We start from the raw sequence: 10,893 nt of genomic DNA, 5'->3' as shown, positions 1-10,893 counted from the left end.
GACCTCGTTAAGTAATTAATTCTCACGTGATTTCCTCCCTTTATACGACACTACGACATAGTCACTTGGACGGACAGTAGATAGTATGTCTGAGTAATTTTATCTTTTCGGATCGGGCAGAAGTGAAGATTGAATTTACAGTACGTAAGGTACTCTTTTATACACGGACATCATTTTATTTTTACTTCAATTTTTATTGTACCTGAGATTGTTAATGTACTTCACTCCCACCACTTCTATTAAGGAAGTTCCAACTCCACACAGAACCAAGACCACAGATAGTAAGCAGCACTGAGTTACTGAGTATAGTACGTTCCAGAAATATATCCGCGTTTTCCAGTGACGAAAGAGCTTTCAATATTGAACCATATTTTCGCACAGGTATTGTTCGTTTGCCTACGTCGCATCCCGATTTCCCCCACCTGCTTCTGCATGCCCCTCTGTAAAAGCTAGGCTATCTTAGCTCTTTTCTGAAAACATTAATTTCTGTTAGCAATTGGACGTTTACGTAATATTATACAACTGTTAAAAAAACTAAATAAAAGGGCCTCGTTAAGTAATTAACTGTCACGTGATTCCCCCCCCCCCTTCTACGATCCTGCGGCATAACCACTTGGGCGGACAGTAGATAGCATGTCTAAGTAATTTTATCTTCTTGGATCGGGCAGAAGTGAAGATTGAATTTACAGTACGTAAGGTACTCTTTTATAGAGTAGGTACAGAATTATTTCAACATGAGTTACTAGTACGAAGGACGAAACTGGTAATTGGGATTAGGTACAATAATCTATAGTGCGATAATATGCACAAAAGAACTGAAGCCTGTATCGAAATGAACGGCCACCACTTTAAAAAATGTGTTTAAATATCCATATTATGATTATTTTTCCTCTTAACTTCATTCTCTATATTGTACGCTAATGTGATGTAGACAGTATAATATACACTGCATAATGAATACGTCCGCATGGATAACTCAGTTCGTGAGTAAAAACACTCATTGTTAATACAGTACTGCGTTTTGTTTAAATAAAAACCCAATGAAAATTATCGAACTCAAAATAGCGATATTTCCTAGTTTACGTAAATGGACGAACTACTTTTCTTCTCTCCTATACCTAGTAAAGTGATTTGTTTGTGTTTTACGCCAGTATCATGGAACTCCAGTCGCGGAAGAGGGTAGCGAACAGTGTTTCCGTTTCTCTAAAGGTATAGCCAGGTTAATATTAAAAATGTTAGTGAAAATAAAATGATGTCCCTGTAGAATAGGTACAGAATTATTTCAACATGAGTTACTAGTACGAAGGACGAAACTGGTAATTGCGATTAGGTAGTGCGATAATATGCACATTAGAAATGAAGCCTGTATTGAAATGAACGGCCACCATTTTAAAAAACGCGTTTAAATATCCATGTTATGGTTATTTTTCTATTTAGCTTCATTCTCTTTATTGTACGGTAATGTGCTGTAGACAGTATAATATACACTGAATAATGAATACGTCCACATGGACAGCTCAGTTCGTGAGTAAAAACACTCATTGTTAATACTGTACTGTATTCTGATTAAACAAAAACCTAATGAAAATTATCAAACTCAAAATCGCGATATTTCCTAGTTTACGTAAATGGATGAACTACTTTTCTTCCCTCGTATACCTAGTAAAATGAATTGTGTTTATATTACGACAGTATCATCGAACTCCAGTCTTGGAAGGGTGTAGCAAACGGCGTTGATCCAGAGGTATAGCCAAGTTAATATTAAAAATGTTAGTAAAAATAAAATGATGTCCCTGTACCTAGTTTTCGCAAACTACGTACATTAAAACCCCTATAAGACGCTGTTCAAGAGACCTCATGTAAACCGCGTATTAACCGGGACCTCGTATTAGGCGGGTATAATTTCGAAATACATTTAGGGCCGTATTCATAGACATTTTTAGTGCTGGTTTCCGGTGAATGATCAGCGTTTTTCGTAATGACAAACCGTTGTTAGCGATAGGATATGATTTGAATTCTGTACAAGTAACCAGTCGATAGCCGGGGCTAGCTTAGTACGCTCGTAGCGCGTGGTGCGAAATGTCTATGAATAGCACCCTAAGAGTAGATTTACAAGACCTCTGAACAGACTCGCAGACGAAATTATGAAGAACTCGACATAGATAGCGTGTCTAAATATGTGGGTAATGGACTTACGGATATGCTAGCGGCCGTACGATGACGCATGTCAAAAGTATTATAGAGGGTGATTCAGGAGAAATATTAAATAGTTTAGGGATGATAGTATAAAATATTCGCAATGAAAAGTTCTTTTAAATAGGGTAAACTAGGTAGTTATTGACCAGTATACGGTGATTGACCGGTTTCTTTTTTCAAGTATATTGTGAATAAACCACGATCGTGATTTCACTTTTTGCTGCATATAATAATAATAATAATAATAATAATAATAATAATAATAATAATAATAATAATAATAATAATAATAAAAATGATTTATTTTAGCTGGCAGAGTTAAGGCCGTAAGGCCTTCTCTTCCACTCAACCAGCAAAAAGTGTATATACATATGCATGAACTTACAAAGAATCCAACAATTTGATTTAGATGAGAGTTACATGTATACAAAAGTTATTTACAAATTAAACAACAAAATACTATGAACTATTAATTAAACACTGAAATAAACTGTGTAGCAGAATTAAACTAAAATACACAGAATGTTAATATATTTCAAATAATATTAGATAATAGAAAGAGATTATTACGAGACAATTAAAATACAGCACAATCAGGATGATGTCTAAAGAAAAAAGTAACAATGTAGTCAGTGATAGTTTAAATCAGTATGATTGGAGTGAAATGCTAATAAGGTTATATTTTAAGCTGTTCTTAAAGGTGTTTATTGTCTTGCAGCCCCTAATACTTTGTGACAAGGAATTCCATTGACGCGAGGTGGATATTGTAAAAGATGATGAATAACAAGATGTTCTATGAAGAGGTATACTTAGCGTGCCACAGATAAGTGATCTGGTATTTACGTCGTGGTTAGAGTATAGATAAGAGAAACGAGACGAAAGGCATATACCTCTAGTAGCAACCCTTATTTGTGGTTAGTTGTCGCTGTTCATCCCACTGATTTAGTGTCTGTTGTCTGAGAGGACTGAAATCGATTGGAAATGCAACTGAACGTAAACAAGTGTAAGTAACTAGAGGAATTGCTAAGAATAATGCACGCAATAATTTATTTATTCTGCAAAGGATACATAAATTCTGGTGCTCGTTTTTACACTCACAGTGTGAGAAAAGGTATAAGGTTTCCGTCCACAGAATATTATTTTGTTAAAGTTTTTATATGACATAAAAATGCCCCGTGGTCAATCACTATAAAGTGAATGGCCGCAAACTACAGTGATTGGTCGTTCATAAATTATTTGTTAGAATAATGACCAATTTTCTCCAATTCTATATATGTTATCGGTTAAATGATGGGGATTTTTACAGGACTGATACTATATTATAATGCCTAAGCCAGGTAAAGTGCATTATACAGGGGAAGCTTTACGAAACGCTACAGAACCTGTCCACAGTGGATTTGATTTAAATGAAGCTGCCAACAAGTTTGGTGTCCTAAAAGCAACCTTAGCGTCCAGAAGCAAATATCCCGTTGAAGGAAAAGTGTTCTTTGGTCCTCGCCCAGTGCTGGGTGAAGCCATTTGTAATAACATGAGAGAAATGACACACACTTGCTTCTGGTAAGGCACAAAAGAGAAAAATGGAAGAAGAGGCAAGAGAAGGAAGGAAGCGAATAAGAAATGAAAGAAAAGGCAGCGAGAAGAGTTCTTTTCTTATTTTTTTAACTTGGTTATTTAACGACACTATATCAACTATGAGGTTATTTAGCGTCGATGGGATTGATGGTAGCGAGATGGTATTTGGCGAGATGAGGCCGAGGATTCGTCATAGATTACCTGAAATTTGCCTTACGGTTGGGCAAAACCTCGGAAAAACCCAACCAGGTAATCAGCCCAAGCTGGAATTGAACCCACGCCCGAACGAAACTTCTGATCGGCAGGCAAACACCTTTGCCGACAGAGCTACGCCGGTGGCGAATAGTTCTTAATGAGAAAGATCAGAAGAAGAGAAACGAAACAGACAAGAAAAAAGTGAAAATTGTGAAAATGTGTTGTTCAATCACTAATAAATGAGTATTCAATAACTGTGCAGTAGACGGTCAATCACTAATAAGCGTGTGGTCAATAACCGTGCAGTAGACGGTCAATCACTAATAAGCGTGTGGTCAATAACTGTAAAAGTGGACTTGTTGTGTTTATTTAATTTATCTTTGCATTAAAATTTTATTTTTTCTTTTGTTTATTGATTTTCATTTGTTTCTGAATCTTCACTTGACCCAATGCCTTTAAAATTCTCTCAATAAGTTACCACCGTTTTCCGCTATTTCATTGTTTTATTATTCATTAGCTTAAGTGGTCAATCACTATACAGTTTACCCTATATGTCCAATTTTCAATGGGTGTGGAGATACAGCTCCTTGAATGTCATGAACACTTTCTCACTTAAATTATTACAGAAACTGCTTTAAATGAAAGGCATACACTCATGTTTGCGTTACATATGAAATTTGAAAAGTCTGGCACAGATTTATCTGTAAAATCCTATTTTATGAAAATACAACATTGAAATCTCTCCTTAGCTAAACTGAGAATTAACGTTATTTATACATTATACATGCACAAATTTTTCGGTAAAATTTCAAATTTCAAATTTATTTACAATTTACATTTGAATTGAATACATATGAATAGACACCCGAAATGAGCATATGCTCGTGCTCGGGTACAGTCCAGTAGTCTACATAAATTTTACAGGGTTCAAATAATAATGCTGATGATATAAATAATAGTAACAATAATGATAATAATAATAATAATAATAATAATAATAATAATAATAGTGATAAAACAAAAATATTTACAATAATAAAATAAATACTAAGACGGATAAAATAAAATATAAAACCACTAGCGAGAGTTAACACAACTTAACTAAGCATATAATAACCGGAAAAAATGCCAAACTCGAAAATCAACAGAAAAGTTCGTTGTATCGCAGACGACAGCAACCGCCGTATTGACATTGTGTTACAGTCGCGCGGGGTGACTTTGTGCCATGAGGGTGACTTTGTGCCATTCGAGCATTTCATAAAAAAACGTAAGGAAGTAGTCTTTGAAACCGTCACAAGGTTTTAAAGACTACTAAACGTAAGGAAGTAGACTTTAAAAGCTTGTCACGGTCTTAAAGAATACTTCCATACGTTTTTCGCGAATGACACAAAGTCACCCTCATGGCACAAAGTCACCCCGCGCGACGGTATGCATTAATTGTAGTAGTGGGGAGCTGAAAGTCTACGTAACTGCCGTTCTCTTCTAATCTTCTCGTAAAATCATGGGAAGTTAATGCTGAAAAAACAAAATGTCTACGAGTAACATTCGTTATAAATGACAAGAGGTGAAGACAAATATCTTACTGCTTATTTACATGGTATCAATACATTTCAACAGTTAAATACACAGCTTCAAAAATTCCACCACCGACTATAGTCCATGCACTTTTCCGCTCTGTTGAAAACAGTAACTGATCCTCTTTTGAAATCATCTAGTTGTTCTTTTATGAGGACAGGACTATTCATAATGCGATCGACCAATTCTTCACATGTGTTTAATTTGTTTATGTACACTTCACTTTTCATACACCCCACTGACAAAAACAGAATAAGGTCTGGAGACCTTGACGGCCAATATACTTAGCCATTTCGGTAGATTCATCCAAAATATCTTGGAACCATCTTTTCCTAGGTCTACCTCGTCTAGCCACACTCAGTATTCTTCCACCCAATATAAGTTTTTGGAGTCTTGTAGACTGTAGTTCATTCTATGTACATGTAACAACCATGACAGTGTAGCTGACTATAAATCTGAAAATGTTTTCGCCTTGTAATATCGTCTTTATCTCATTATTATTGCCAATTCTGCAATTTTCGCCTTCTTTCGCTGGGCCATTTATTTCCCTTACGATTTACCTTTCAAATTTTCGCAGCAATTCCACATCTTTTGATAACAGGGTCCATGTTTCAGCACCATATGGCAATATAGGCCTTATTAGAGTTTTGTATAGTTTGGTATAGACAGTAAAGAAGATTTGAAAATTGGGGGATTTGCATAATAAGCCTTGTTGCTATTGTTTTATTTCTTCTGATATATTATTTCCACTATGTACGACTTGAGGCTTTCCCGGCGTTTGATGTAGAATAGCTCTTCTCGGGTTCTCAGCCATGTGAGATGGAGATTTACTTCCAAGCTTTCGATGGCTAGCTCTGACATCTTCTTCAGGGAATGAAATGATGTGGGACCATGTCTCCAACTCACCTGGCTGAGAACCCGAGAAGAGCTATTCTATATCATTTCTACTGTTTAGGTTTACTCCAAGATACGAAAAGATTGTGACTCCTTCAAAATTGTACGTTTTCATATTTACATTCTGTACTTTTTGTTTGATTCCAGTTGATATTTTCATGTATTTGGTTTTTTCCTCATTTATATGAAGTCCTAGGTTACTGCTGCATTCTTCGATTTTTGTGAACATTCCTACAAGTGCTTCTCTATTACGGGCAATAAGAACATCATCAGCGTAGGCTAGACATTGTTTAGATTTCTGTAATATAGTTCCTCTGATTCCAAGTTCTTTAACAGCACTATGTAATACCAAATCCTTTTGTTGATGACATACAAAATTTTGTCCAATATTCTTTTGAGAAGATTAACTCCGTAACTAGATGAAATTATTGCGGACCATCAGTGAGGTTTTAGGCGTAATAGATCGACTATTGATCAGATTTTTTGTATTCCACAGATATTAGAGAAAAAATGGGAGTATAAAGGTACAGTACATCAGTTATTCATAGATTTCAAAAAGGCATATGATTCGGTTAAGAGAGAAGTATCACATGATATTCTTATTGAATTTGGTATTCCCAAGAAACTAGTTCGATTAATTAAAATGTGTCTCAGTGAGACGTACAGGACAGTTCGTCTAGGCCAGTTTCTATCTGATGCTTTTCCAATTCACTGTGGGCTAAAGCAAGGAGATGCACTATCACCTTTACTTTTTAACTTCGTTCTAGAATATGCAATTAGGAAATTTCAGGAAACAGACAGGGTTTGGAATTGAACGGTTTACATCAGCTTCTTGTTTATGCCGGAGGACGTGAATATGTTAGGAGAAAATCCACAAACGATTAGGGAAAACACGGAAATTTTACTTGAAGTAAGTAAAGCGATCGGTTTGGAAGTAAATCCCGAAAAGACAAAGTATATTATTATGTCTCGTGACGAGAATGTTGTACGAAATGGAAATATAAAAATTGGAGATTTATCCTTCTAAGAGGTGGAAAAATTCAAATATCTTGGAGCAACAGTAACAACTATAAATGACACTCGGGAGGAAATTAAACGCAGAATAAATATGGGAAATGCTTGTTATTATTCGGTTGAGAAGCTTTTGTCATCTAGTTTGCTGTCAAAAATTCTAAAATTTAGAATTTATAAAACAGTTATGTTACCTGTTGTTCTGTATGGTTGTAAAACCTGGACTCTCACTTTGAGAGAGGAACATAGATTAAGGTTGTTTGAGAATAAAGTTCTTAGGAAAATATTTGGGGCTAAGAGGGATGAAGTTACAGGAGAATGGAGAAAGTTACACAACGCAGAACTGCACGCATTATATTTTTCACCTGACTTAATTAGGGACATTAAACCCAAACGTTTGAGATGGGTAGGGCATATAGCACGTATGGGGGAATCCAGAAATGCATATAGAGTTTTAATTGGAAGACCGGAGGGAAAAAGACCTTTGGGGAGGCCGAGACGTTGATGGGAAGATAATATTAAGGTGCATTTGAAGGAGGTGGGATATGATGATAGAGATTGTATTAATCTTGCACAGGATAGGGACCGATGGCGGGCTTATGTGAGGGCGGCAGTGAATCTTCGGGTTCCTTGAAAGCCATTTGTAAGTAAGTATGTGGCGGAAAGTAGTAATGCACCTAGATTCTCATTATTCACAGGTCTATTTCTAAGTTCTTATTGCTACATGCAACAGTAAACAATGCATATACATTTAGTAAGATATTGAGCGAGTAAATGACAATCACAATATCTTAATGAACATTGCATACAGGACTTGAAGCAAACCCGTTCTGTCGGAGAAGCAAATGGGTTCTTCCCAATCTCTCCTTGTTATCAGCGAGTCATGGCTGTGCATTACACTCTCCGCGGGGGATGCAGGCTCGTGTGATTCTTTTCGTGTTTATTACGTTCCCTGATATATCAGTGGCGAAGCCAGTGGTCTGAAACTTCACGTGACTTTTACGATAACCCACGTCAATAAACCGCCACATCACAACGATTCTTGCCGAAGTACTCAATACGAGGGATCTGTCTGTTACAGTTTTCTTTTTCGTCTCACTGTCTAAACACGACCAGACATTGTGCATTAAACTTAAGGCTGGTTCACAATAAACCGCGAACGAGAATCAGAATGAAAACGAGAAGCAGAGGACGTGAATATGAAAATGTTTGATTCACAATAAACCGAGAACGTAGACGACTATGCATATCGATATGTATATCAATAACGATATGTAAAGTCGATATTACGCATTCTGATGTTATTTGTGTATAATTGACCAATGGCGTTCTCTCATGAGTACAAGACAGCCAACATAAACACAGGTTAAGCAACTTCGAAATTTCAACTGAAACATTTCATTAGGTACGGTACTATAAATATGCCCATGCATCTTTATTACCATAACCTATTTTAAGTCTACCATAACGTAAAATACAGTAGCGTGCAAATTAATCCGAGCAACGTAATCACTTATGCAAAAACACTTAAACGGGATAATAAAAGGATCTAGGACATACCTCAGTAATCTATGTTGCCTCCCTTGTTCCTAATAACAGCTCTGAGACGATTTGGCATGGATTGCACTAATTTCCCACAAATATTCTTCATTTCTTCATCGCGAAACCATACACCAATGAGGGCAGAAATCATCTTATCCTTTGTAGAGCAATCCATTTTTTGCATTCTTCTTTTGCAAATTGACAACAAGTTCTCAATGGGGTTGATGTCGGGTGAGTTGCCTGGCCAGGGGAGTACCTGAATTCGTCTTGTTGAAGAATTCAATAGTTTTTCGCATGGTGCCAGGTCTTGTTTGAACACACCTCTGCCATCCGGAAACGATTTTTGCAGCTGGGGTACGATTCTGGTTTCCAATAAGTGAATATATTTGTCAGAATTCATCATTCCCTTGATAGGTATTAATGCTCCAGGCCCTTCATGTGTAAAACAACCCCAAAACATTACTTTAGGGGGGTATGTATTTGGGTGCTTGTTGGAGATGAGCTGCTGTTACTTTAAGGATCCTTTCCGTACGTAAGAAACACGGTGGCCGTGGACCTCGAAATTAGACTCATCGGAAAAAAGTACATACATATTCCAGTTATTCACTGTCCAGTGTTCATGTAATTTTGCCCACATTAAGCGTTTTTTTTGCACATAACAGGGGTTAGCAGTTGCTTCTTAATAGGCTTACGGGCCCTTCGTCCAGCTTCCAAAAGCCTACGCCGCACTATTGCGACGTGAATATTCGCCCCAGTGGTAGCCATTAACTCGCGGGTTAAGTCGACAGCAATTGGTCTAGGATTTAATTTACTTTTCTGACAATTAAACGATCATCTGCAGGTGAAGTCTTCCTTTTCCGGCCACAGTTTCCTTTTTTCTGGGGTGTGATGGATCCAGTCTCCCTGTATCGTTTTATGATCGAATTAACAGTAGCCAAACCGATGTGACATTCTGCAGCAATTTGCCTCTGTGTCATAGAAGAATGCTCTGCTAATGTTATAATTTTAGACCGTTTTCGTGGAGTTGTATCCATTTGTGAAGACGACAGAATGTACACAGGATTGCAATATTAAGTCTTCAACAGAACTGAAATGCTTATAAGTACAAAACGACAGGCAAAATATCACATATTATAAAAATAATAATGACAGACCATCAACAATGGAATTACACGTACTACAGATGTCAATTAAAGCGGTATGAGCAAATGTGAGGCCAGCAATGACAGAAAATGTAAAAATATGTCGTGTTCGGATTAATTTGCACGCTACTGCAATTAGAGAAGAAACTTTTGTAATAGAACAAAAATGAACACAACAGTAGTTATTGAATTGAAGCATGAATATGTAGTGTATAATACAACCAGTACAGTAATAAAATATGATTCACTTAGATCGGTGTTCAAAGATGCAGCTATTGAAAGACACGTATTCTCCTTAATTTTCTCATCTTTATACGATGCGAGCCACTTATCTTAAACGTGAGGATTTTCCTCAACTCTCAATATTAGAATCTCGTCAAATAAAACTTGCTCCATGATGCACAGCACAGAACAAAATAATGCATAGATTATGTCACGGTCTTCTTGCTACAAAATATACGACGACAAAATAGCTTTTAGATGGCAATAGAATGAATCTAGTGGGCTGTGATCGGAAACGTGAACGCCAAAGTTGAAACTTGGCCAACTCTCCGTTCCCGATCCCGGGCTCCGGCAAGCTTTTCTTAGATTGTGAATGCTCACATTTAAATGTACACATTTGAACAATTTTACCGTTTACGTTTTCGTTCCGATTCTCGTTTCCGGTTTATTGTGAACCAGGCTTTAAAGCTTACACGTCTCGGCTGATTAAATAAATGAAATACAGCAGGCCTCTGCACAAATCTAAGTGTGAAGATAAAATACT

The sequence above is a fragment of the Periplaneta americana genome, chromosome 10, assembly GCF_040183065.1.
Source record: "Periplaneta americana isolate PAMFEO1 chromosome 10, P.americana_PAMFEO1_priV1, whole genome shotgun sequence".
Taxonomy (NCBI): Eukaryota; Metazoa; Arthropoda; class Insecta; order Blattodea; family Blattidae; genus Periplaneta; species Periplaneta americana.
This window is presented reverse-complemented; position numbering follows the sequence as displayed.